The sequence below is a fragment of the Puntigrus tetrazona genome, unplaced genomic scaffold (genome assembly GCF_018831695.1).
Source record: "Puntigrus tetrazona isolate hp1 unplaced genomic scaffold, ASM1883169v1 S000000009, whole genome shotgun sequence".
NCBI lineage: Eukaryota > Metazoa > Chordata > Actinopteri > Cypriniformes > Cyprinidae > Puntigrus > Puntigrus tetrazona.
Window position 1 is genome coordinate 287,112 of NW_025047689.1, and position 26,884 is coordinate 313,995.

General features: G+C 39.9%; 4 pseudogenes; 2 read left to right on the forward strand and 2 right to left on the reverse strand.

Moving 5' to 3' along the window:
- The window catches only part of LOC122332338, a 190,245-nt pseudogene extending 173,965 nt beyond the window's left edge, over nt 1–16,280 (forward strand).
- Nucleotides 1–26,884, forward strand: part of LOC122332334 — a 249,997-nt pseudogene that overhangs the window by 188,905 nt on the left and 34,208 nt on the right.
- LOC122332341 lies at nt 11,124–11,699 on the reverse strand (annotated as a pseudogene).
- Nucleotides 17,671–18,274, reverse strand: LOC122332342 (annotated as a pseudogene).

Consider the following 26,884-nt stretch of genomic DNA (forward strand, 5'->3'; position numbering starts at 1 on the left):
ATAAAGTCTTCTTCTAAGGAATCTCATTAGGCTTCCAGAAAGCAGCAAGATCTGATCAGAAAATACTCCGATATCTCTTCGTCTACAGCAACGATAGCGATGGGTTCGAGTGTTTGCTGTTCGGAAGTCAGAACTCATAGCATGCGGCGTCGCTATGGCAACAAGGCACAGATCCTTACATGGTAGCTTACGTCCAGTTCCGGCATCAACAGCGTGCGTATCAGCGCTAGTTGAATATTTGCGCAATTATTCATTTCTATTTTAAATTTGAGTATGATTTTTAATTATGGTTTAATCTCAACCACTTTTAATTATTTAACAACTTAGCTCTGTTTCTAAAATAGTTTTAAATTAGTTTTGTTTATACATGAATATGCGTTTTTAAGCAGAGCAGGTCAATGATTCAGTTAGACACTCATTAGAACAGACTCTGAATGAATCAGTCTTTTGAACAAATGTCATGACATGCTGATTAAGGTGATAAATGATTACTTGCCACCAACTACTGGCAGTTTTGAACCTTCATAGCTACAATTTCCAATTTCGATGTTTAATATTTTTATTTAAAAATCAGTTTATTTCTCATTAATGTTTTTGTGTCATCTTAAAATAGACTACCAAAATGCTGTTCTCACTTAGATTTGTTGTCATGTTTTCAGCCAAAATATCAAACAATTCTTAAATTAAAATTTCGACATTAAGTTTTAATAGGTTTGATAAAATAATAACTATAAAATTTTGACAAAATTTAATCTTTCCTTAAAACAAGACAATAATTTTGGTTATCTAAAATCTAATCTTTGTCCAGAGAAACAAGGCAAAAAATGTAAGTAAAGAAAACCATAATGAAAAATTGCTTGAAAAGCGGCATGTTGACATTTGTATATCATATTAAAATCCAATATTTGTGCTGACTTTTATTACGCTCTCTAAGAACAATTTCTACAACAACCTAAAGCATCTAAACCCTGAAACTAAAAAATGACTGGTGTTGATTTTAAAAAAAAATCACATTGATTTTAACCTTTTTGATGTCTATTCATTGCCATTTAATTTTTTTTTGGAAAGATGATCCTAGTGTCCTCTACAGAGGACATAAAAATAAAATATGAATAAAATATATTTTTTCAAAAATATATTTTTCTAATGACTAATGTATGTACGAAAATATACTTAATTAAAAAACATTTTTTCTATGGAGTCAGGAGGAAAAAAGATAATTAAGTTATAAAAAGACTAATAATAATTTCTTCCACAGTTATTTTTAGTCTGCAAGTCAATTCATACTCAATGCGTACCTGTTTGAAAGAGCAGACCACATCAGATTTTGAGATGTGGCAGCACAAAATAGTTTGTTGTTGATTATTTTATAAAGCTTATTTTTTATATTGTGCATAAATTTAAGGCGGAGTGCGTATTTCGCTGAAGTGTGTTGGTTGAGTCGTAGCAGGACAGACAGGTATTTTAGATTAGATTAGATTCAACATTGTCATTACACGCACAAGTACGAGTAACGAATGCAGTTTGGGGTCTAACCAGGAGTGCAATAAGCAGCAAGTGCAGGATATAGGTAAAAATATAAATTACAAAGATAAATATGTAGATAAATATATCATGATTAAATTACAGATGAGAAGAAATTGGTGAGTATGCCTCTCAAACAATTTACAGTCGTTAATAATACAAGCGGAAATACAGGATATGTATAGACAATTTTACAAGAGTATGTACAGTGGTATGTACCTTTTACAATAGATATATACAGTGGGTACAATGAATGTCAAACAGTGCATTTTGTATTTTGTTTTTAATGGGGTGGAGTGGGGCAAGACATCAGTAGAGGTAGAAATTCAGTAGTGGAGACAGCTCACAGGTAAAGCTGTTTCCTCAGTCTACTTGTTTCTAATTAGGGAGATCTGGTCGCCTGCCGGATGACAGGGAAAAACAGTTTGTTGGCAGGGGTGAGAGGTCCTTAAGAATGCTACGTGCTCAGCGCAGGCAGTGTTTCTTCTGGATCTCCTCAATGGATGAAGTGGAGTTCTGTGATGCGCTGGGCAATTTTCACCACCCGGCTGCAGTGCACTACGCTCAGCAACAGGCAGCTCCCATACCGTTAGCGAGCACAGTTTGTTAGGATGCTCTCTGTTATTGCAGCGATAGAGAAGTTCCTGGATGGCTGGGAACAGCTGGTACTGCCAAGATTTCCTCAGAAGAATAAGCGCTGGTGAGCCAACCTTAGCCGGCCAGCTGGAAGTGTTGGTGGTCAGGACAGATCTTCAGAGATGTGGGTTCCCAAGAACTTGATGTGAGACAGGCTCCCCAGCAGTCCCATTAATGTGGATAGGATCATGTGTACCTCTTCTCACCTTCCTAAGAGAAGTCACAATGAGCTCCTTGGTTTTGGTGGTGTTAAAGGCAGATTGTTTTCTTTGCACCGTGGCCAGATGCTGGACCTTGCCTCCTCCTATGCAGGCAGTTTTATGTTCTTTGGTGAGACCGATCACGCAGTATCATCTGCTAAACTTGATGATGAGTTAGATCCAAACACAGGTCTGCAGTCGTAGGTGAAGAGAGGGAGTAGGAAAGGAAACAGCACACAGCCAATGGTACGCAGTGTTAGTGATAGTAGGTGGAGCGGATGTGGCCTGACCTAACATGCTGAGGTCTGTTGGTCAAGTCCATAGCTTGATTGCACAGTGAGAGTGTTATGTGTCCAGATCTCTGAGTTTGGTGGTCTAACTTGAGGGTATGACCGTGTTGAATACTGAACTTCAGTCAACAAGCAGCATCCGTCGTAAGTATTTTATTGTGAAGTGTGTGGTGCAGTGCAGTGCGATGGAGACTGCATCCTCAGTGCTCCTATTGCCTTGTTAGGCAAGCCCAGGTGGGGAGTCCAGTGTGAAGCAGAAATCCTTCAGGTGTGACAGGACTAGTCGACAAAGCGCTTCATAGCGATGGGTGTGAATTGCTGCAGAGGCGGTGATCGTTTAGGCTTTACTGGGCTGGGAATTTTACGGCGACGGCACAGTAGGTGGATTCCCGAGGCGTATTGGCACAGCTGCTTGGGCAAGGGACGCTGCCAAAGCCATCTGCGACCGCCCCAATGACTGCTCTGCACATGCCACGTGAAATGCGGCGATCAGGAGTGCGTCTGGTCAGCAGCGGCCTTGCGGCGCGTTGATCCGGCTTGGTCCGGTGCCTCAGGTGAGTGTGATGGGTGGGTCAGTTCAGGGGTGATCTTGAGTGACGTTCATTATTCTCCTCTCCGTGACATAAAAGTCATTAAGCTACGTTCGAAGACATTAGGTGCTGTGTGGGGGTGCGTGGATTTGGGTTTGTAATCACTGATGGCCTGATGCCCCTGCCACATCTTGCGTCGAGGGTCAGAGTTGGAAAAATTAGCTTCTCTAACTTCGAAAACGCTGGCAGTGCCAGCGCTTTGTACCCACTCTTCAGATTTGCCCTGCATGGAAGTGCTGTGAGCCGCCATGCGTCACTAGTCGGCAAAAAGTGTTCAAAGTGCACTTTCATGAAGGCGCACCTCCCTTGTTCATCCATAGCTTCTGATTTACAGTTATACTGGTGATCTCTTTCAGTTGTGCCACTGTCTATGGTGGTGTTGATGTAATCCAGAACAGAGAAGTGTAGTGGTCTATATCCGTGTGAGCACGATACTTCAGGAAGCAAACATACTCAGTCTGTGTGTGAAACCTGTCCTGGAGTGTGGAGTCGGCCCCCACGCTATCAGACTTTGATAGTCCTCACTGATGGCTTCACCACGGTTGACCAGAGGGGAGTACTTGGGGTGAGAACAAGAAAGGTAGATCAGGTGTCCTAGATGGGGAGGGTCCTTTAGGCTTCAGCCATGTTGTGTATACATGGGTCCAAGTTCTGTTTCACTCTAAATTGTATGACAGAAAACGTTTTAGTGAAATTGGAGGACTGCCTTCAGAGTTGAAGTAAATTAAAATGCTGTTATGCTATTATGCTGTTGACCTCATTCTCAGTGTACTCTGTTGTCTTTCTCTGTAGTATAAAGCTTAACTGAGAATTTATTGAGGTTAACTCGATTAATCATTATTGTTTCTCACTCATGTTAATTTCCTTTTTTATTTCTCATTAATGCATATGCTCTACAAACATTGAATAATGTGAATTTACATGGAAGTGAACAAGGTCATTTGTAGCTTTTTCTTTGCACTCGTGAAGATTGATAGAGACTGAGCCTGCTGTGAGATTTTAGCTGAAGGAAAGTCTTCTGAAGTCAAATAGCTTTTTTATTTTGTGCGTCTGTAATTTCGTTATTTAACATTTTCATAAACCACCCATAACTACTTTGAAGTCTGCTTAAGAGTGACTGTAATATCCGATTATATTTTTTCTTCATTCAGATTTTGTGAGTTCAAGTCAAATATCAGGCAAAACCTGCAAACCAGATTCTGAACGGACAGATTCACAGACCGTTTCATGATATTTTCCCACATCCAAAAGAGAGCAGTAAAAACTGCCATGAAAAAACAATACAGCAGATTGATGCTTCGAATCTCTAATTCTTTTTTTTCAGCTGTTGTTTTTTGTTTTTGTGTGGTTTGTGCAAACATCACTATTAAATACTTTTCACAATGTTGTTTAATTCTGCAAGAAATCTGACATCAATAACGGCATGTTGCTGTCCTCTATCTCCTCTACCTTCCACTTCTCCTTGGAAGGCCCACGAGTTTTACAAGACATGTTTTGTAAGTTGTTTTGTCAATCATATCCTAATCATAAAAATGCCTTGAATGAGCAGATACCTTGATTTAAAAAACTAATGCCATTTTTTTTTACAAATAAATACTATTAAAAATGTGACTGATTTTGTCTTTTGCTACACACACAAATTATAGGACTGTGATGTGAAGAAGAGATGTCTGGCATTTCGGTTGGCATACTCACGGTGATCCCTGAGACTCACTCAATGCATCCTATAAGCGCCACATGCCGGTCATTTTGGAAGGATGAATGCGTTGGATAGCGTGGAAATCTTCCACTCAAACCATGTGCACCTGCACCAGCCTTATTTATGCTCTGAATTTAGGTATCCTCCCATACTGAAGAACACTTTTGACTTCATTCAGAAGTGATTTTGTCACTTGGACACAAGGCTCTCAAACCAAAAATAAAATTAACTGATTAAGGACTGACCTTTACTTCATTACCAAATTGGTAAATTAGAATAGAGATGAGTCTTTAAAAAGAACTTGCACTTACAGAGAGCTAGTAAACTTGTTTTAGGACAGTTTGTTTTCCAACACTGTTTCCTGTTAGAGTACTTGCGGTGTGCACAATGTAAAATCGGGTTTAGGGAGTAAAACTTGATCATTAAATGAAATTAAGGAAGTTTGTTAAAATGGTCTATGTTTTGTGTACTGTTTACTGAAAATTGGCAGTGTGCTTTTTTGATTCAAGGTAAAGATTTTTATTAAAGAGAACTTGACGTGTTAATATACTGTTACGTGACAGATTCTCAATGTAGCCTGGCGGTTTTGTTCTTCAGGCAGCGATGTGTCAAGATCGAGGACAGACAGACACCTGCTGGTCATATGCTTTTGCATATCTCACGGATTTCCAATCAGGTTTTAGACCGTGCACCATAGTACTGAGACTGCTCTCATTAGAGTTACTAATGACCTGCTTCTATCAATCCGGACTGTGGTTTTATCTGGGTATTAGTGCTCTTAGATCTTGAGTGCGGCATTCGATACTATCGATCACCACACATTCTCTTGGATAGACTAGAAAACTAAGTTGGCATTAGAGGAAAGCGTAGCATGGTTTAAATCATATATCTATCTGGCCGCTATGATGAGGTATCATATCGCTCTGCAGTGAAATATGGGTTCCTCAAGGCTCAGTGCTAGGACCGTTACTTTTCAACCTATACATGTTACACTCTCAGGAGATATTATCAGGAGACATGGTGTTAGCTTTCAATGCTATGCTGATGATACTCAGCTCTATATTTCAGTGCAGCCTGTGTGACCCCAAACTGAGAATCTAACAGAATGCATAGTCGATATAAAAAAAAAACTGGATGATGAGTAACTTCTTAATGCTAAATTCTGAAAAAGCGGAGGTGCTAATAATTGGACCTAAAAACCCACATATAATAATCCAGAACACAGTCTAAGACTTGATGGCTGCTCTGTTAATTCTTCATCATCAGGTAGGAACCTAGGTGTGCTGTTTGACACCAGCAATCTTTCCATCGAAGACCATGTTTCCAGCATCTGTAAAACTGCGTTTTCCATCTTAAAAAATATATCTAAATTCTGACCATATGCTTTCAACCTCTAATGCAGAAATATTAATTTATGCGTTTTATGACTTCGAGGTTTGATTATGTAATGCTTTATTGAGTGGTTGTTCTGCACGCTTAATGATAAACAAACTTCAGCTAGTCCAAAAACGCTGCCAGCTAGAGTCCTTACTAGAACTAGGAAGTATGATCATATTAGCCGGGTTCTGTCAAAACTGCACTGGCTCCCTATCAAACATCGGATAGATTTTAAATCTTATTATTACCTATAAGCCCTGAATGGTTTAGCTCCTCAAAATTTGGCGATCTCTTATCACATTATAGTCCTGCCCGTCCGCTGCGTTCTCAAAACTCTGGCCATTTGATAATACCCAGAATATCAAAATCGACTGCAGCTGGCAGATCCTTTTCTATCTAGCACCTAAACTCTGGAACAAATCTCCCTAACGCTGTTAGGGGAAGCAGACACACTCTGCCAGTTTAAATCTAGATTAAAGATCTAGATCTTTTAACAACCTACACATAACACCAACACACTTACAGGCGTGGACAAAATTGTTTGGTACCCTTTGGTCAATGAAAGAAAAAGTCACAATGGTCACAGAAATAACTGTTATCTGACAAAAGTAATAATAAATAAAAATTCTATAAATGTTAACCAATGAAAGTCAGACATTGTTTTTTCAACCATGCTTCAACAGAATTATTTAAAAAAATAAACTCACAGAAACAGGCATGGACAAAATGATGGTACCCCTAGAAAACACTGAAAATAATGTGACCAAAGGGACATGTTAATTCAAAGGTGTGTCCACTAATTAGCATCACAGGTGTCTACAACCTTGTAATCAGCCATTGGGCCTATATATATGGCTCCAGGTAATCACTGTGTTGTTTGGTGATATGGTGTGTACCACACTCGACATGGACCAGAGGAAGCAAAGGAAAGAGTTGTCTCAAGAGATCAGAAAGAAAATTATAGACAAGCATGTTAAAGGTAAAGGCTATAAGACCATCTCCAAGCAACTAGATGTTCCTGTGACTACAGTTGCACATATTATTCAGAAGTTTAAGATCCATGGGACTGTAGCCAACCTCCCTGGGCGTGGCACGCAGGAGGAAAATTGATGACAAATCTAAGAGGCGGATAATCCGAATGGTAACAAAAAGAGCCTAGAAAGACTTCTAAAGAGATTCAAGGTGAACTTCATGCTCAAGGAACATCAGTGTCAGATCGCACCATCCGTCGTTGTTTGAGCCAAAGTGGACTACATGGGAGACGACCAAGGAGGACACCATTGTTGAAAACGAATCATAAAAAGCAAGACTGGAATATGCCAAACTACATGTTGACAAGCCACAAAGCTTCTGGGAGAATGTCCTGTGGACAGATGAGACAAAAATCGAAGTTTTTGCCAAGGCACATCAGCTGTATGTTCACAGGCGAAAAAATGAAGCATATCAAAGAAAAGAACACTGTCCCTACTGTGAAACATGGAGGAGGCTCTGTTATGTTCTGGGGCTGCTTTGCTGCGTCTGGCACAGGGTGTCTTGAATCTGTGCAGGGTACAATGAAATCTCAAGACTATCAAAGGAATTCTAGAGAGAAATGTACTAGCCAGTGTCAGAAAGCTTGGTCTCAGTGCAGGTCATGGGTCTTGCAACAGGACAATGACCCAAAACACACCGCTAAAAACACCCAAGAATGGCTAAGAGGAAAAAAATTGGACTATTGCAAAAGTGGCCTTCTATGAGCCCTGACCTCAATCCTATTGAGCATCTTTGGAAGGAGCTGAAACATGCAGTCTGGAAAGGCACCCTTCAAGGCCGGACACAACTGGAGCAGTTTGCTCATGAGAGTGGGGCAAAATACCTGCTGAGAGGTGCAGAAGTCTCATTGACAGTTACAGGAAGCGTTTGATTGCAGTGATTGCCTCAAAGGTTGCGCAACAAAATATTAAGTTAGAGGGTACCATCATTTTTGTCCAGGTCTGTTTCATGAGTTTATTTTTAATAATTCTGTTGAAGCATGGTTGAAAAACAATGTCTGACTTTCATTGAGTTAACATTTATAGAATTTTATTTATTATTACTTTTGTCAGATTAAAGTTATTTCTGTGACCATTGTGAGTTTTCTTTCATTGACCAAGGGTACCAACAATTTTGTCACGTCTTTTTTAGGCTGCATTATTTAGATTCACTGGAACCAGAACATTACTCCTAAAACACAATGTACTTGTGACATCGTAAAAATAATGGCATGTATGCTAATATTAGTCTTGTTTCTTTCTTAATCTGTTTCACAGTTTGTATCCAGAGTAGATGGTGGATCAGCACCCAGAGATTATGTTCATCAGAGACCAGAACACCTAGATGCACACACACAGCTGCGTTTTAAAATTGAACTGGCTCCAACTGGTTTCTCCCATGTTTTTTTCTTCATTCTGTATGGATAGGGTTTTGGTCCCTTGCTGCTGTCGCCTCTGGCTTGCTTTGTTAGGAACACTTAACTTCTAGCAACTATTGTCCGAATTTATTACAGAGACCGTCTCTGCATTTAATAACAAATTATTCACTCTAGTTATTTTACTTCTACCATGTGTTCAGAGTGACCTACTTTCTATTAATTGTCTAATTGTCTTCAGCTGTGTCTTGTTAATTTAGTCACTTCCTGTGTGTATTTAAGTTCCAGTTTTCTTCTGTTTAATCATCACTTCTCGTCTTTAAAGCGTGTGGAGTTTTTGTCCTGCCTGCTTGCAACTATCTTGCTATTTGTCCATTTGTAGAGGATTAAAACTGTTTCAGTTCATTTTTCTCATTGAGTGCTCCTTCTCACAAACCACACCGTGACATAGGTTCAAATATGTACCTTTAAGCTATCAAAATGGACCCGCTAGGTTCAAACATGTCCCTTTTAAATCTACCGCCCTAATGACCAGCTTTTGTACCTTCATTTCTAGAGTGTATTTGAACTTAAAAAGGTATAATATATAGTATTATCAAAATTCACTGTGTTCCTGTTTTATCCTAATCATAGAAATAGGCAGAATGTTTCACTTAGAGTGTAACATAACAAACATACAACATATTCAAATATATTTACACTAAATGTATAATTGAAATTACATTTCTTTATATGATTCAATGAATTTATAAAACCACAAGCTGGATTTAGACAGCACAGACTCCTTTGCAAACCAACTAAAAATCTATTACATCTAAACATTAATAAATATGAATTATATGTACAATTTAGTGTCTAGTGCCTCGGTCTGTTCCTCTTATTTACACAATGTCCCATTTCTCCTCTTCTCTACTCTCTATCTGATCTCTGGTTTCTGCTGGTGCTGTGTGTTCATCTCCTCCAGGATCCACACACAGAGCTCCTCACGGACTGAAGATGAACAGGAAGCAGTTCTCCGCACTTCCTGTGTCACTCCTGCTCTCCCTTCTGCCCTACTTACATTTATTAGCAAACATTTATTTGTTTGTGTATTTGCAAAATGCTGGACTTGATTTTAGAACCTTTTCTTTTTATGATTTCATGCAGGTTTCCTTTACAATGTTTATACAACAACCAGTGCTTCCAGTCTGTACTGCACTGCAACAAAACAGAGATGTCAGAAGACAAGAAGTCTAGTGTAATGTGAGCGTAGTGGTTCATGTATTCAGAGAGCTGTGGGTGAATTCTGGATTTTGACAAGGCTATTCTCTCTACACTTTATTGATGGCAAAGCATCCAGGTCCTGATGAAAGTCAACATGTGCTTGGCTGTTGTTTCTTGTTATGAGCGGAAGTGTTTGGTTTCCTCTAAGCGTACCAGCACTTTCGTCTAATAAACAGTTTCATGTTCGATTCATGTCTACCAGAAATCTCAAAAAGATCATTTTAGGTTCTTCTTATCAAAGGTGTCTGTGGTCCTGGTTACACCTCGGCGTTAAGATGTGTTTTTGGTCAATCACAGTTTTTTTAGCGTTGAATGCTTTCGACCACATGAGCGTCTGCTCTATGAAGCGCGATCCAGTCTACTTCTGGGAATAGTTGAAAGTGGACAAACTTAACCCATTCACAGCTGTATTTAGCTTTTCCGCTTCAGACCAATGAAAAGGCACCTTAATAAAATTCAGCTTTTGACTGCAATGCAGTGGACAATGGATCATTTTTTTAAGATGTTGATTAAAATGTTATTTTCTTCTGCCACTAAAGCCACAAAGAGCATTTTTACAATCAATAGTGATCGACATAAAATGTCAATGAAGTTAGAAAAGGAAACAGGATTCAGAGATCTGTTGAAATCTGTTAATAAAGTAGATTGTGAGCTCATTCAAACTGTTCAAGAAGTCTATATGCAGAGCTGTTTGATTTTCCATCAGTATGAATCTGTGACCACAAGATCCTGAAGCGACTCTAATAAATAAATAACTGAAGAGTAAGAGAATATAGGAATATTCAAATATCCTAGTTAGAAACTGAAATAAATGACTGATAAATGTCTCAGTATACATGGTCACTCTCTTAAAGTCACAGGTGTCTAAGAAAAGAAGCAAAACTTGGAAAACTTTTACCCTTAACATGTTTTTTCTTCAGCAAGCACCTCACAACTTTTCTTCAGGCAATGTCAAATCTAGTAGAGTGTTATATAATTATATTACATTGCATTAATAAGTATATTTCTTCCATAGAACATCGTATGAATAAATCTGTGAAGTGTTTGATTCAGTGAGTTTGTGTTGTTTGTGATCCTCTCATCATCAGCTGCAGTATCTCTCAGCTGTATCAGTGCAGTCACTGTGACTCTGACTCACAGCTTTTGTACGACTCTTTATCACTGTGTGAACACATCTTTACTGTTGATGTAGTGATAACTCTGACAGTAATAATCTCCTGTATCTTCAGTCTGGACTCCACTGATGGTCAGAGAGAAATCACTTCCATAGTTTGATCCACTTCCACTGAATCTAGATGGAGTTCCTGAATAAGGCTTCTTATCCAATAAATGAGGGAGTTTAGGAGCTTCTCCAGGTTTCTGCTGATACCAAGACACACAGTTACTACAGCCAGAAATCGGCTGACTGGTTTTACAGCTGATCGTAACAGTTTCTCCTTGTTTGATGGATTTTATTTCTGGATTCTGAGTCACTGTCACTTGTCCCCAGATCTCTGAAATAAGACATTCAGTGGTTATTGGACTGTTTCATAAGATGTGTGTAATGATATTTAGTGCAGTATTTAGTCAAATATTTACCCTGAATACAGAGAGTCAGAGTCAGATGAGGATGAGGATGTTGTTCATTGTAGTAGTTGAGTCTTGTGTGATGATGAAGATTGTGTTGTGTTCTGCTCTCAGTCATGAAGTGTTAAACTCACAGCACTATAAACACTCTCATGTAAAGTGTCTCTATGTAAATGATCTTCTCAGGTCGGGGAGGCAGCAGAAAGAGTCTTGTTGTCTTTGGAGTAAACAGGAGGAGTTGAGCTGAAGTCAGGAGAAGATGGCACTTTAACTGCTGACTCATCAACTGAAGACGTCGTGGTTCAGAATTCCGAGAAACGTTTGAGGAAGTTTGGACACCACCTGACTTGATCTTTCTCTGGCTGAAAGCTGGAGTCAAAAGACTGTGATGTTGTTAGCACACAGATCTAATAACAAACACTGATCTTCTACATTCTACCAATATATGATTGTTGAGAATCAGTTTCAGAATCATTGTGTGACAACATAATGTTTTAAACATTTAATCTTTAAAGGAACACGTTTTTGTGGATACTTCATTGGTTCTTGTGACACACACACACACACACACACACACACACACACACACACAGATTATATACTTTATTTGATTCCACATTACAAAGGTAAATTCATTAGGAATCAAATCTTCTGAAAAGTTCAACACGTTTTTAAACAGAAGCACACTGCCTTGAGTTTACCATTTCAAAGGTACAAAAAACATCGCCTTTTCCAAATATACATGCTTCCTATGACAGCTGAAATAGGCAGTACTTTGCTAGCTGTTTTAGCCCTTGTTTTCCGTAACCCCCAATACAAAGTCCACTAACAACCAGCCTGTGTACATGACCCAAACTGCCAAACACAAGCACAATAAGTCGGCTCTTGTAACCCAGGCTCTCAGTGGCAGATAGTAAAGGTTGATATTTCAGAATCTTTGTACAGTAAGAGTCCTCAATAAACAAATCAAATGCACATGACACTTCAAAATAAATGGCTGTTTTACTAGTTTGGGATATGTAAACAATGTCTGGTGTGTTGGGAATGCCTAAAAAGATGTTCGCAACTGAATTATACCAATGTGGCTGTACCATAGTGTGTTTGTACAACTGTCCATCAGTCCCACAGAGATCTGGGCGCAATAAGCTCAACAAGTCTGTCATGTCTTGCGATATACAGTCCTTTAAATGCTGGGCAGCCATTCATGATGTGCGCTACTGACTCCAGATGTTGTAGAGGTTCATGCAAAATGCAGAAGGGGAATGTATGGCGGGAAACCACAGAGAAAGGTTGTATCTTGTAGGGGAGAACCTGCAGGCGGGCTTTCACACAAAATATGAGGATCTCCTCATTCAGGGTGAGTATTACTGTATATGTGTGTGTGACACTGAGTGGTCTGCACAGGTCAATTTGGTCAGCTTTCCCTGAAGCTTTAAGTTAGACCAATACTCCCATATTACGAGCTCTTTGGATGGACATGAGAGTCTGCCTTGATGTTTTTGATAAGAGGAAGTATGTGGTGTTGTTATAATCCAGTCTAGCTTCCACCGTAACGATGCATCCTCCACCACTGCGTCCGAGACCTCTACAGGCTGAAGGCTGTGGATCCACTTTAGTTGCGTACCTGTTCTCCAGCATAAATTGTTTAAATCAGGCCAATCTGTGACACACCAAACCCCTGCGCCCTTCCATCCAGCTTTCCCTGCTCTTCCTTTAAAAAGCCAAGAAGCTGTCTTCCCCTCCGCATGCCTGTAGTACCTTCCTTCTTTTAAAGTCAGTAGCAGAGATGCTCTCGCCAATCTCCTCACGCTGGTATCATCGCAGTTCAGCATGTTAGTAAGATGTGACTGCTGTGAGGCTGTATATTCCACATGCAGTTTGGGACACGAGCCCTCCATCCTGTCTCTTCCTGAAGATAAAGCACCTTGTAGAGTGCGTATTGAAGTACAGCCATTTCCTTACCAATTGCACAGTTTTATTATCCATTTCACACAAAACCTTCTGTGAGATATGGACATTTGCAAAATGGTGCTGTATTTTAGAAAAAGCTTTATCTCTAATGCTTGAATCTTCATAATGACCGGAAGAGGTGATGCATCAATCAAATCCAGGCTGATGGTAAGCTGATGTTCTAAATCAGTCACTTGTTCATTCAGTCCCCAGCGATGTTGAATTTGTGACCCAGATATTTGTAAATTTCATGTCTGGCATACACTCTAAGAGCTGGTCTAAAATGGTGAAAGAAGGTGGCTGGTCAGTCTTAGATCTATACCAGCGGTTGCCACGCTCCTCCTCTCCCAGAAGACCGCATATTTGCTCTGCTTTACTTGAAGGCCAGACCAGGTCAAAAAACTGTTGGTGCAGGTAAGCATGTTCTTAATCACTCCCTCATCGCGTGAGATGACCACATCCACACACACACACACACACACACACACACACACACACACACACACACACACACACACACACACACACACACACCTCTTCACTGTTGTCTGATAATAGATTTATTGAGATAAAGATGAGTGATAATCAGCTGGTCATGTGATCTCAACGTAAGATATTGACACATAAGTTACTGCAAAAACATGAATAAATAATGAATAAATGATTAGTTAAATGTGTAAATAGAAGTCAGTTCAGGTCATTTAGTGCACATTTTAACTCTTCATGAAAAGTACTAATGATTTATAATAATTTTCAAATATTTTTATGTACAGATTTGACTGTAATCATGTTTATGTGAATTAATATTCACTAATAATGTGTGTTTCTCTGTCAGTGTGTTGAAGTGTTTGTGTCTCTGCTGAGTTTGTGTTCACTCAGTGAAGAGAGGTTTTTGTCTGAGTCTTTCATTAGATCGTATCACTGTGGTACACTTTTCGATTGGAGAACTAAACTGGTGCTCGGTAAGTCTTTTTAATTCTCCAGACATACAATTTATGATTAAAATATTTATTACAGGTTTATTTTCTTCATTAGTTTTAACTCTGTGTTCATACGTAACTAAACTTCTTTTGTAGATATACAAAAATAAACAGATTTGATCTCAGAATATATATAGCAGCTACTTTCTGTAGTTCAGTCAGTGATTCTGAATCTCGTTTTACTATCGTTGTTTTTATAATTCAGTCTTTTTAAAAACAAGAACGATTTGTCCAAAAAATATATAAATTCTGTTGATTCTGTATTTTCTAATTATAAAAACATATTATTTTTAGTTACAAAATCTTTGTTTAAATTTTAGTTATAAAGAACTGAAAAGTTGAAAAATATCTAAAAGAGATTTTCTTTGGGATGTCAAACCTAATGAAATTTAAGCAGTCGGTGTCTTCTGTGTTTAATTTCATTCATGAGATTGAATTGAAGAATTGAAATATAAAGTGAGTCTGTAACTTGTATATTGTGTGTATATCAGCTCATTTCTAATGTTTTCTAATATATTCAGCAACATAATATTAACTTCATCTAAACTGTGTCACAACATTTCATCTTAAATTAGTAACATTTTTAGCTGTATTAAAAAAATAAAACATGAGAGGACTATTTAGCGCTGGTTCTTATAATTCAGTGCTTTTAAATACAGGAACGATTTGTAAAACCAAAAAAGAAAGAAAGAAAAAAAAACGAATTTATAAATTCAGTTGATTCAGTTGTTTTTCTAATTACGAACAAAGTGATATAATTTTAGTCACAAAATCTCTGTTTAAATTTCATTTATAAAAGAATTAAAAAATATTCAACAGAAAAAAAACCACTAATCAGTCGGTGTCTTGTGTGTTTAGTTTCATTTATGACGTCTAATTGAATTAAAATGTATAGTGATTCTGTAACTTGTATATTGTGTGTATATCAGCTCATTTCTAATGTTTTCTATTATAATCAGCAACATAACTTAACTTCATCTGAACTGTGGTCACGACATTTTAGCTTAAAATAGTTATATTTTATTAGGTGTAAAATAAATTTTAAAAACATGAGCGGAATATTTATCCTAAAACACTAAACTACTGGAATCGAAGCGGTCAGTGCCCTGCTTTAGTTTAGTTTTCTTTCTGAAGTTTGATATAAATGTAGGCAGTGATCGTGTAGTTTGTGTTTATCACATGAACTGTGATGAGATGGTGATCGTGACTGCGCTCCTCACGTCTGCTGCTGAAAGTCCTGTAGAAATGCTGTGAACGCTGCAGAAGAGTGTGTTTGTGAATGTGTTGTGTTTGTCTCCTGCAGCTGGTCCCACAGAGAAGCCCTCGGTGTCTCTGCTGCCGCCCTCTTCTCTGCAGATCTCTGGAGACTCAGCCGCACTGCTCTGCCTGCTCAGCTCTTACTCTCCACAGGGGGCGCAGGTGAGCTGGAGGCTGGACGACTCAGAGGTCACCGAGGGTCGTGACCAGCGCAGAGAAGCGGCGGGACGGCCTCTACAGCCGCAGTAGCGTCCTGACCCTCAGCAAAGCACGCTGGGAAAAGGGAGAGCAGTACGTCTGCAGAGTAACACATGATGGAGCTTCTCGTGACGTCTCGTTCCACAAGAGTCGCTGTTAGTCGCTCGCCAGTGCTGATGTTTCTCTCCTGAAGATGAGCCGTATCTGAGTGTCCTGTGTCAGGCAGGATTCACGTGAGTCTAGTGCTGCAGCTGTAGTCATTTACTGTAACTCAAGACTGAAAGAGAGCTCTAGTGTCAAAGCACTGGCTGATCTTTCAATCTGCTGTGTTTGCTGCAACATTCAATAAAGCTTCTCAACAAGCTCCGTTTGTGTCCGACCACATCATTCCACAACTAACAGATCAAGAGCGCATGTAGTGTTTTTCACAAGCTCCATCAGTAGCAGTAAATGGAGTCAAATAAAGCTCTTGGGGTTTGAACATGGTCTCTGGAGACAGAGCTGCTCTATTCTGAGACCGTCACAATCACTCCACCTGACCATGAAAATGAGATTTTCAGACCGTTTGATTGGTCCATAATCTGGGCGGAAACAGATGGGTTTCGCTTCTCTAGTCAAGCAGAACAGATGTTACTCTCAGTATATTTAAATAGCGCTATTCTAATTTTTATTTTGACAAAATAAATATATTTGGAAATATAATATATAAGGAAATATATTCTAGTGCAGGAGTATAATATCTTGACCAAAACATAACAAATAAAAGATCAGTCAAATTATCTTTTTAACCATTTCTAGAACATTTCATTTATACTTGTATGACTTAAAAATAACACCATAAATAGAACATCATTGAATATATAAGCAGCGAAATACAATTTTCTGAAGAAACAATGCAGAAGTGAACAGTATATTTACAAACTTAAGCCTCCAGTGTCTGAAGCAAACAAAGAAAAAGAAGAGTTTAAATGTGATTTTCATCTTATCTTTGAGTGTGACTTATATTTTCTTCAGCTGTGTTTCAGACTCTGTAGAAGTTATAGACTGCTTTATCACACACGGCCTGTGAAAGACAAGAAGAGTCCATCAATGCTTTACAGGTTTGCATCTGTGTTTTAATTTTATACGTCTGTATCTAGACCCGTGGATTACAGACATAAGACATCAAATTAATAGTGATAGGCTAATAACACACACAGAAATAAATCTAATAAAAGAAATAAATAAACATAGCTAAATAAATTAATAATATTAACATTTTAAGAACATCGTAAGAATGCACTTTTAGCAAATAGCACTTATACCTGTAGTGTACTTATGTAGTGAATTAATGTGCTTCATAAAATATATTATAAATTACTTTTAAAAAGCAAACTGAAGCTCATTATACGCTCATTACATAAATATTATACAGTAACCATGCTAAGGCCTGCTTAATAACTGTTACTTTAAACCCATTAAAGGTTTAAAGAATGGTTTCACTATTTTCATACATAAAGTAAACATTGTCTTAAATATATTTCTTAAAAGACAGAAGAAGTGACTGAATGAATTGATTGACATCATATTTAACTAAAACACTGACTTAGTTTCATCAGAGATATAATATTTGTGTTGTAATGATATTGTGTTATGAGTGTGTGTTCTCTGATCAGTGTTGTGTGTGATTGTGTTGTAGAGCAGCTGCAGTATCTCTCAGCTGTATCAGTGCAGTCTCTGTGACTCTGACTCACAGCTTTTTGTACGACTCTTTATCACTGTGTGAACACATAACTACCACTGATATAGTGTACACTCATACAGTAATAATCTCCTGTATCTTCAGTCTGGACTCCTCTGATGGTCAGAGAGAAATCAGTCCCTGATCCACTTCCACTGAATCTAGATGGAGTTCCTGACTGGAGGCTGTTTATGTAATAAATGAGGAGTTTAGGAGCTTCTCCAGGTTTCTGTTGATACCAAGACAAACAGCTACCACAGTTAGTAAGTGTTTGACTGGTTTTACAGCTGATCGTAACAGTTTCTCCTTGTTTGATGGATTTTATTTCTGGATTCTGAGTCACTGTCATTTGTCCCCAGCTCTCTGAAAAAGACATTTTAGCTGTTTAGTGAACATTTTGACCAAATATTATACTATACTATTAGACTATATGAGATGTTGTAGTATAGTTTGTGATTTTCATAAAATATTTACCCTGAATACAGAGAGTGAGAGTCCAGATGAGGATGAGGATGTTGTTCATTGTAGTAGTTGAGTCTTGTGTGATGATGAAGATTGTGTTGTGTTCTGCTCTCAGTCATGAAGTGTTAAACTCACAGCACTATAAACACTCTCATGTAAAGTGTCTCTATGTAAATGATCTTCAGACACAGAACGGCTGTCAGTCTCAGACCACGCAGATGAATTCATTATCATCACGTTATTCATATATTCTATAAACTTATTTTGTATGTAAATATTCTCGTTCTCATGGAGCAGGAGTGTCTCTCTCTGTTTTATCTCAGTTTTTATCTACATTATAAAAAAGGCTTCATTTTAACATGTACAATTTTCAGATGTTAGATCGGGACCTGAGTTTCATTTTTGAGAGGACATTTTCTAAAATATGCCATTAAATGTTTGATCCGCTGTGTATTTTTGTTTTACAATGGAGAGATTGTTGAGCGTGTATGAGTACAGTCTCTGAAGAAAACACGAGTGTGTAATGTTTAAAAGACTTATAGCTAATTATAACTTTTAGTGACGATGCAGAGTTTTCTAATGATTTTGTTATTAAAGAAATTTTAACTGTACCTGACCTTAATCATTATAACTATTTTATGTGCGCCGGACTGTCAGGATCCTTCCCTGAACGTCATGTGTGTCCTGTCTTTGTTTAATGTTTCTTTCTTTGTGTTTGTCATGTGCTTCTCTTCTTCTGTCTCCTTGTTTCCTGTTACCACAGACTTGTTTTAGTCCTCGTTTGTCTTAGTCTTGTCTTCCTTGTGTTCTCTGTACCTTTATAATATCCTTGTCTTCTCTCTTGTGTTGTTAGTTTGATAACTCTACCTGTTGTGTTAACGTCAGTGTTTGCTACTGTGTCTCCTCAATCTCAGAGTCTTTGATTATTCCCTGTCTGAGTTGTCTTTGTTTTCTTGGTTTTTGTCAGTCATCTGTCCTGTCCTGTCCTGTCCTGTCCTGTCCGGTCCGGTCCTGTCCTGTCCTGTCCTGTCCTGTCCTGTCCTGTCCTGTCCTGTCCTGTCCTGTCCTGTTCTGTTCTGTCCTGTCCAGCTGGCTGTGGACTGGCTTCACCTTAATACTATCAGAGCTCTGGTCATTATCTTCTCTGTGTCTTCACCTCTCTGGTCAACCGTCATCTGGGGCTGGACTCAGTCTCCTCTCAGCCTGACTACTGTCTGGACTGTGTTCACTTCTCTCATCTAGTCTACCTGTTTCTTAAATAAAGCTGTTGACACTCACCGTGTTTTTGAGTCCTCTCTTCCAGATCCCTGACACGTCATCAGCTTGAGTTCAGTTTATGAGAACAACTTCTAACTCTCCATTAACACACAAGTATGAAGAAAACAACACACATATTAAGAACTGTTTTGTTTGTCCTCAAGCTTATTGTTAGTCGTGTATTAAACTCAATCACACACCGTTTAAACCAGTCTTAAGTTGCTGAAGAATATCTGTAACAACAAACACATTGCATTGGTCAAAATGAATGATGTTTCTTTTATTCCTAAAATGATTAAGTAAAGATCAAGTTCCATGAAGACATTTGGTAAACTTACATTTTGATTAGTAATATGCATAGCTAAGAACTTAATATGGATAACTTTAAAGGTGATTTTTTTTTAACCAGTGAATCTTGTTTTTTAGAGTCTGAGGGTCATTTAGGTGTTTTTTTTTAATTCCAGGTGTGTTTTCATGCATCTTCACTGAAGAGATGATTGAGTTTGGTCACACCACCATAAAAGTCCAGATCAGTGAAGTGTCTCCGTGATGTTTGTTATCTGTAGGTTTCTCTCATCTTCTATGATCATGGAGCTCAACTCAAATGACCATCAGGTTCTCTGTCATCAGTTTAGACAAGGCCTTTCTCCATTAATTGCTCAGTTTGTCCAGAAGATCAGTTGTAGGAGAAGTCCTGTTTGTTACAAACGTCTTTCATTAAGAGAGACCACGTGCTTCTATGAATCTTCAAAGCTGCAGATTTTGTTTTGTACAATTCTCAGATCTGTGTCTCGATACAATGCAGTCTCTGTGGTCTCTGGACACTTTCTTGTACTTCATGGCTGGAGGTTCTGCTCTGACATACACTGTTAACCGTGGGACCTTTCAGAAGCATGTCAAGTCAAGGTGTAGAAACATTTCAAGATGATCAGTGGAAACAAAATGAACCTCTACATAGTACATAGTAATGTCTTTCTACTTTAAGGACATTGACAAGAATGTAGTGGAGTGAAAAGTATGATATTTGTCTTTTGTAAAGTTAATGTTATAAGTTTCCAGAAAAAATAAAACAAAAGTACAAATTAAAAAAACTCATGTAAATGTACTTTGTTGCTGTCTAACTCTGCTCCTAATACGTCTCCTGCACATTGACTAAGATCTTTTTGCCTGATGTTTCACAACTATATCATATAAATGAATCCGCTCTGAAGTCTTTGATTCAATGTGTTTGTGTTGTTTGTGATCCTCTCATCATCAGCTGCAGTATCTCTCAGCTGTATCAGTGCAGTCACTGTGACTCTGACTCACAGCTTTTGTGACTCTTTATCACTGTGTGAACACATATTTACTGTTTGGGTAGTGAAAACTCTGACAGTAATAATCTCCTGTATCTTCAGTCTGGACTCCTCTGATGGTCAGAGAGAAATCACTGTCAGATCCACTTCCACTGAATCTAGATGGAGTTCTGACTGGAGGCTGTTAACTCTATATATCAGGAGTTTAGGAGCTTCTCAGGTTTCTGTAAGTACCAGTGTGAAGTAGTCACCACCATACACTCTGCTGCTGGTTTTACAGTTTATTGTGACGTCTTGTCCTTGACCTGTTGTTATTAATGATGGACTCTGAGTTACAGTGATCTGTCCTCTACACTCTGAAAGAAAACAAAAATAACATTTAAATATTTGATGTACATTTCATTTCAAAGAATGAATAATAATCATCAACTTTTATCAAACAAACCTTGAGCAAACAGCGTGAGAGTCCAGATGAGGATGAGGATGTTGTTCATTGTAGTAGTTGAGTCTTGTGTGATGATGAAGATTGTGTTGTGTTCTGCTCTCAGTCATGAAGTGTTAAACTCACAGCACTATAAACACTCTCAGAGCACTGAAGCATGTCTGATGATGTAAAGAAGTGGGCGGGGTTTAGCTTGATCTCTGCTAATTAAGTAACTGATAAATCAGTATAAATGATTAGTTTGTTATTTTAATTGCAATATATGTTTAAAAAAAGAAGAAAAAAAAGATTTTTTAGAGAATTTAGAATGCTATGATATTTAGATTTTTCCAACATTATCATCAACAGCAGAAACAACATTTAAATATTTATGGTTTTCAATGTTTGAATAAACAGACAATATTGATTCAAAGATTCAACGTTAATTCTTACACTGAAACAATGACATTTTGATACGGAAAATCATTTTATGTGGCCTTTTTGTCATTACTATAAAGATCAACTTATAGAATCAATTATAGATCAACAAAGTCATTTTTCAAGTATTTCTTTTATATTTTACACTGTGAATGGGACAATAATTACATTACAGCACACACATCTGCCCCGGGCTGATGTTTCTGTTAATAGACACTACATTTATTAGCAAAAATGTATTAATTTGTGTATTTGCATAATGCTGGACTTGATTTTAGAACCTTTTCTTTTATGATTTCATGCAGGTTTCCTTACAGTGTTACATCCCTATCATTGTGATCTTCTGCTTTATACTGTTCAGTGCTTTGATGCAACCTGTGATGTTAAAAGCGCTATATAAATAAAAATGATTGATTGATAAACTCGTAACGCCTGTGAAAGAGCAACAGTTGACACGAATGTGAAAGAAACAGTGAAGACATGACTGAGAAAGCTTGTGTACGTTCACCAGAGTACATTTAGATCTGGACAGATCTCATGGAGAGGCAGGAAAGGTCAACTTCTTGAGACTGACTCTGAGAACAATCTTACTCTTTTCTTTATATGAAGTGCTGCTGGTCTTATGTCACTGCAGGAGTGTATGCGGTGGGTTCTTAAAGCAGTTTCATATTCTTGACAGGGTATTAAAGGGGTGTTTCTGTTTCACAGCTTTGTTTTGTTTTACCTTCTTTCAACTACAAGCTATTTGTGTATTATTATAGCAATGTATGTATGTGTATATATATATATATATATATATATTGTGGCGAGAGGACCAACGACAGACACAGTGGGTGTGGCGTCAGGCTTTTTATTAACAGAAATATACAAAATAAAGTGTCACGGGGGAAAAGTGCCCACAATAAACAGGGGAACTGGTGTCCTCGTCATGCTGCAGGGAAGAGCAGGTCGGGTAGTGTTCCAGGGAAGGGTGCAGGTAAGGGTGGGTGCTGGCGGCGCCTGGCGCTCCTCTCTCTGGTCCGGGCGCAGGGCAGCGGCTTCTTTCCGCGGCTTCTCCAACACATTTCCGGTCGTCAGTCAGACAGTGCCGTGTGATTTTGGCTGATCGGGCTAAGCGCTGCTTTCTGTGGGAGTAAAGAAGAGCGGTTAGTGTCTGTGTTCATGGGGCGAAATGCTCCCGTCAGCGTGCCAGCACGTGGCTTTCTTATGCCGCTTTGCTGATTGGGGGCAGCTGGGACCGATCAGCCTGTGACGAGCAGGTGCACATGGGACGCTACTGCCAGTGTCCGCAGTTGGTGTCAACAACAGGGGACCGGTGGTCACAAGGTCGGAGACTTGGCCTCGTTCCCCTTTCCATATTTTAAAGAGGTTGACATGGTACAGCTGGTCAGGTCTTTGGTGGTCGGCCGGGTGCAGTCTGTATGTGACCGGGCGATTCTTTCCACCACGGTGTAGGGTCCCAGCCAGTTTGCTAAGAACTTGCGCAGCCGTGGGAGCGAGGACCATGACCTTGTCACCAGGCTGGAATTCCTGTGGTTGGGCTGCCCAGTTGTAGTGCCGCTGTTGGGCCTACTGAGTCTTGCACAGGTGGTCCCGGACTAACAGCATGGCGCTGCCTATCCGTTCCCTCATCTCCTTGACATGCTCTACAGCGGTGCGATGGGCTGCTGGCTGCCCGTTCACCTAACCCTAGCTTCCAGGGTTTCCTTGGCGCGCTCGTGGTGGACGATGCAGCCAGCCAGCCAGCGTGCAGGGGTGCGGATCTTCCATTGGAATCGGCTCGTCGTGAGCAGAGGGAACCGCTGGCCTGTTGACTGGTCGTGGCGTGCCCTCGGTGCCTGTCGCTCCTGGACCACCCCCTGAGGAAAAGCGGCGCTTGCTCCTCCAGACTCCTGATGTTGGGCGCGTCCGCCCGCTCCACCGCCTCAACGAGCTCCATGGTGGTAGCTGGGTTCCTCATCCTGACAGCTTGTCTGTGTAGCGGGGAAGGGCTCTTAGGAAAGCGATCGGACTGCGACCTGCTCCGCCGCCTGACCGCCGCTAGCGCTCAGGCGGGAGGCGTGGGTTGTACTACCAGCGGTGGAAATGCTGGGCTGCGGCGATGGGTGAAAGGCTGAGCCAGGAGAGAATCTCTTGGGGTACTTCTGGTTAGCTCTCCGCGCCTCGCTGGAAGGGAGAAATACGCACGCTGCGCCTCGCCAGTTAACAGGGGCCAGTATCCGTGCTCACTCCTCTGGAGTGCCAACCTTCTGAATTGGCAGTTGTCTCGAACATTAGCAGGAATGCCTCGGGATCGTCATGTGTGGACATTTTTGGTAGCAACTTGGTGGCTTGGGCTCTGGGGTCAGGCAGCGGAATGCTCGTTTAAGCCCTGTCAGTCGCCAGATGCTCGGCGATTTGTTGCTGACGGACGGGCTGACCTCGGTGAGCCATTGTAGCAGTTCTTCCATGGTGGGGAGTGCTATGCCAAGCAGTAAACTAAAGGGAAATAGAAAAAAAAAACAAGGGGTGAAGATGAGATCGCTTGCCGGTGTTTCTTCACCTCTTACCCACATTCTCCACCAGTGTGACGGGGTGAAGAAGCACACACAGCAAGGAGGGCTCAAATCAAAACCTTGGAGGGTGGAGTTATTTAACAAAGAAAGATTTTGTAACACTTTGCATGTCTTTATAGTCATTTTTGTTCAGTTTAATGCATCCATGCTAAAAAAAGTAGATTCATTTATTTAATAACGTCACGTGTTGAGGTTTTTACACTTCTTCTCAGTTCTCATTTACCAAACCAGTTCATACACGCTTCTTGAAAATGACTATGTAATGTGTGTGTGTGTGTGTGTGTGTATATATATATATATATATATATATATATATATATATATATATATATATATATATATATATATATATATATATATATCAGTACCTGACAGCAGTGATTCTGGTCTGGAACACACTTTCTTGGACACAGCAGCAGAGAGGACAGCTGTGAAGGACAGACTGAAAGCTGCGGTCATAACCTCATAACACTGGTCCTGTGAAGCAACAATTGACATGAATGTGAGTGGAGCCTAACGACAAGCTGAGTGTGTCATCATTACATTTCAGTGTGATATTGTCTCAAGGTCAGTTTTATTGATTTTTTATCTGTACTTCCCTTCCGACAGCTGCAGATTCTCTCTTTCTCTCTTTCTGTCTTTCTTTTATTCCTTTACTCTTTCTTTTTTCAGGGAAGCTGACAGAATTACACTGACCGTACATAAAAGGCGAGAGATATATTGCCATATCATTTTCTCCATAAACAGTTGCCTGATATTAACACAAAATATCAGAATTCAGAGGAATTTAGTAATTTCTTGAGTTCTGAAATGGGATTCTTGCTGTAAAGGGTTTTAACAAGTGGGTTTAATGAGAGTTTAACAAGTCAGGGTAAGGTTACCTTTCTGACTTTCTTTGTGAGAGCCAGCATCGTCACATTTATTGACTGAAGTGTTTCAAAGACAACTTCAAAAGTTTATTGCTAAATGAGCAAATAATGTCAGATCATTTCAAACCTTTTTAGGCTCAAAAATGGACCCTTTAGGTACAAATATGTCCCTTTTAAAATCTACCGCCCCAGTGACAGCTTTTGTACCTTTATTTTTAAGTGTGTATTTGCACTAAAAGGTATAATATACAGTATTATCATAATTCACTAAGTTCCTGTTTCATCCTAATCCTTAGATATATCACATTAACTCTCTGTCCACTAAAGACACACTGCAATCATCTGCAAATGTACAGGCTTTATTCAAATATATTTACACTATATGTATAATTGAAATTACATTTCTTTTATATGATTCAATGAATTTATAAAACCACAAGCTGGTTTTAGACAGCACTGAACTCCTTTTGCAAACCAACTAAAATCTATTACATCTAAACATTAATAAATATGAATTATATGTACAATTTTAGTGTCTAGTGCCTCCGGTCTGTTCCTCTTATTTACACAATGTCCCATTTCTCCCTTTTCTCTACTCTCTATCTGATTTCTAGCTCTGGTTTCTGCTGGTGCTGTGTGTTCAGCTCCTCCAGGATCCACACAGAGCCCCTCACGGACTGAAGATGACCAGGAAGCAGTTCTCTGCACTTCCTGTGTCACTTCTGCTCTCCCTATACAAACAGTCCGAAAGCATTGATCCAGACTGATCCCAACGACACAATCCAGCCGTGACTGCTGTGATTCCAGAAAGTGTGTGTCACTGGTCTTACACCTGTTCAGTTTAACCAGGGTGGCTCTCAATGTCCTCTAAACTGGGCCGGTCTGATGCCCGATGCACTGAGACACCAGCGAATCAGCTAGACGGCACTCTGTTACACACAACACAGCCTTCAGCAACACAAAGCACACGCTTCACCTGGATCTGGACGTGATGTCCGTCTCTTGCCTGTAGACAGCTCTCTAGGGAAGGTCAGCCTGCTTTTGGAGGTGACCTGCGTGCTCCTCTGAAGGAAACAGCCCGCACAGGATGCTGTAGGCGTCACTGACGACCGACCAAACCGTAGCCGGTCCTGCGTAGTAAGCGGTGCTGCGAAACCACTCAGGAGGCGTATTCAAAGTGCCTGAGAGACACAAGACCACAAGCGTCCGATCAAAATCTTCCGCTTTGGTGTTCACAAACATATGACTGCAGTGAGATCAAAGCAACCTGCAAAGTGTTGGTAGGCTGAGTCTTGCAGCAGATCTCCACAGCCGAAGTCCAGCAGCTTGATGTCGTGGGACTCAGTGGAGATCAGAAGGTTCTCAGGTTTGACGTCCCGGTGCAGGACTCCGCGGCTCTCGCAGTGTTTCAGCGCCGTGATCAGCTGCAGCAGGACTTTTTTGGCCAGAGTCTCCTCCAGACATCCGTTCTCCTCGCAGAAACTCTGGAGATCTTGGCAAGGCGGGGCGCTCCAGGATCATGGTGTAGCGTCTGCGATGGTCGAACCACTCCAGCAGCTGCAGGACGTTTGGGCAGGCAGGAGCCGAATTGACCAGGGTCATCAAAGCCACCTCCAGCGGCAGCAGACCCTGACCTTCCTGCAGAGACCAAAGATCCGTTACATCCAGAGCTGAATGCAGATTCACAACAGATTCACCTTCAACTCACCACGTTCAGCGTCTCTGGCGCCCTGCTTTTACAAACGTACTTGATGGCAACCTGTGAACAGATAAACCACGAAATCACGCATTCACTGATATGGCCATTTCTAAAAGCTGTTTGAATGAGCAGGAAGGAAATGTCTTACTGGCAGTCTGTCGGACCTGCGTATCCCAGCATGCACCGAGCCGAATCACCTCGGCCCAGCAATGGGCCCTTGACATACGCTTCTGAAACGCACAAGAAATGTAT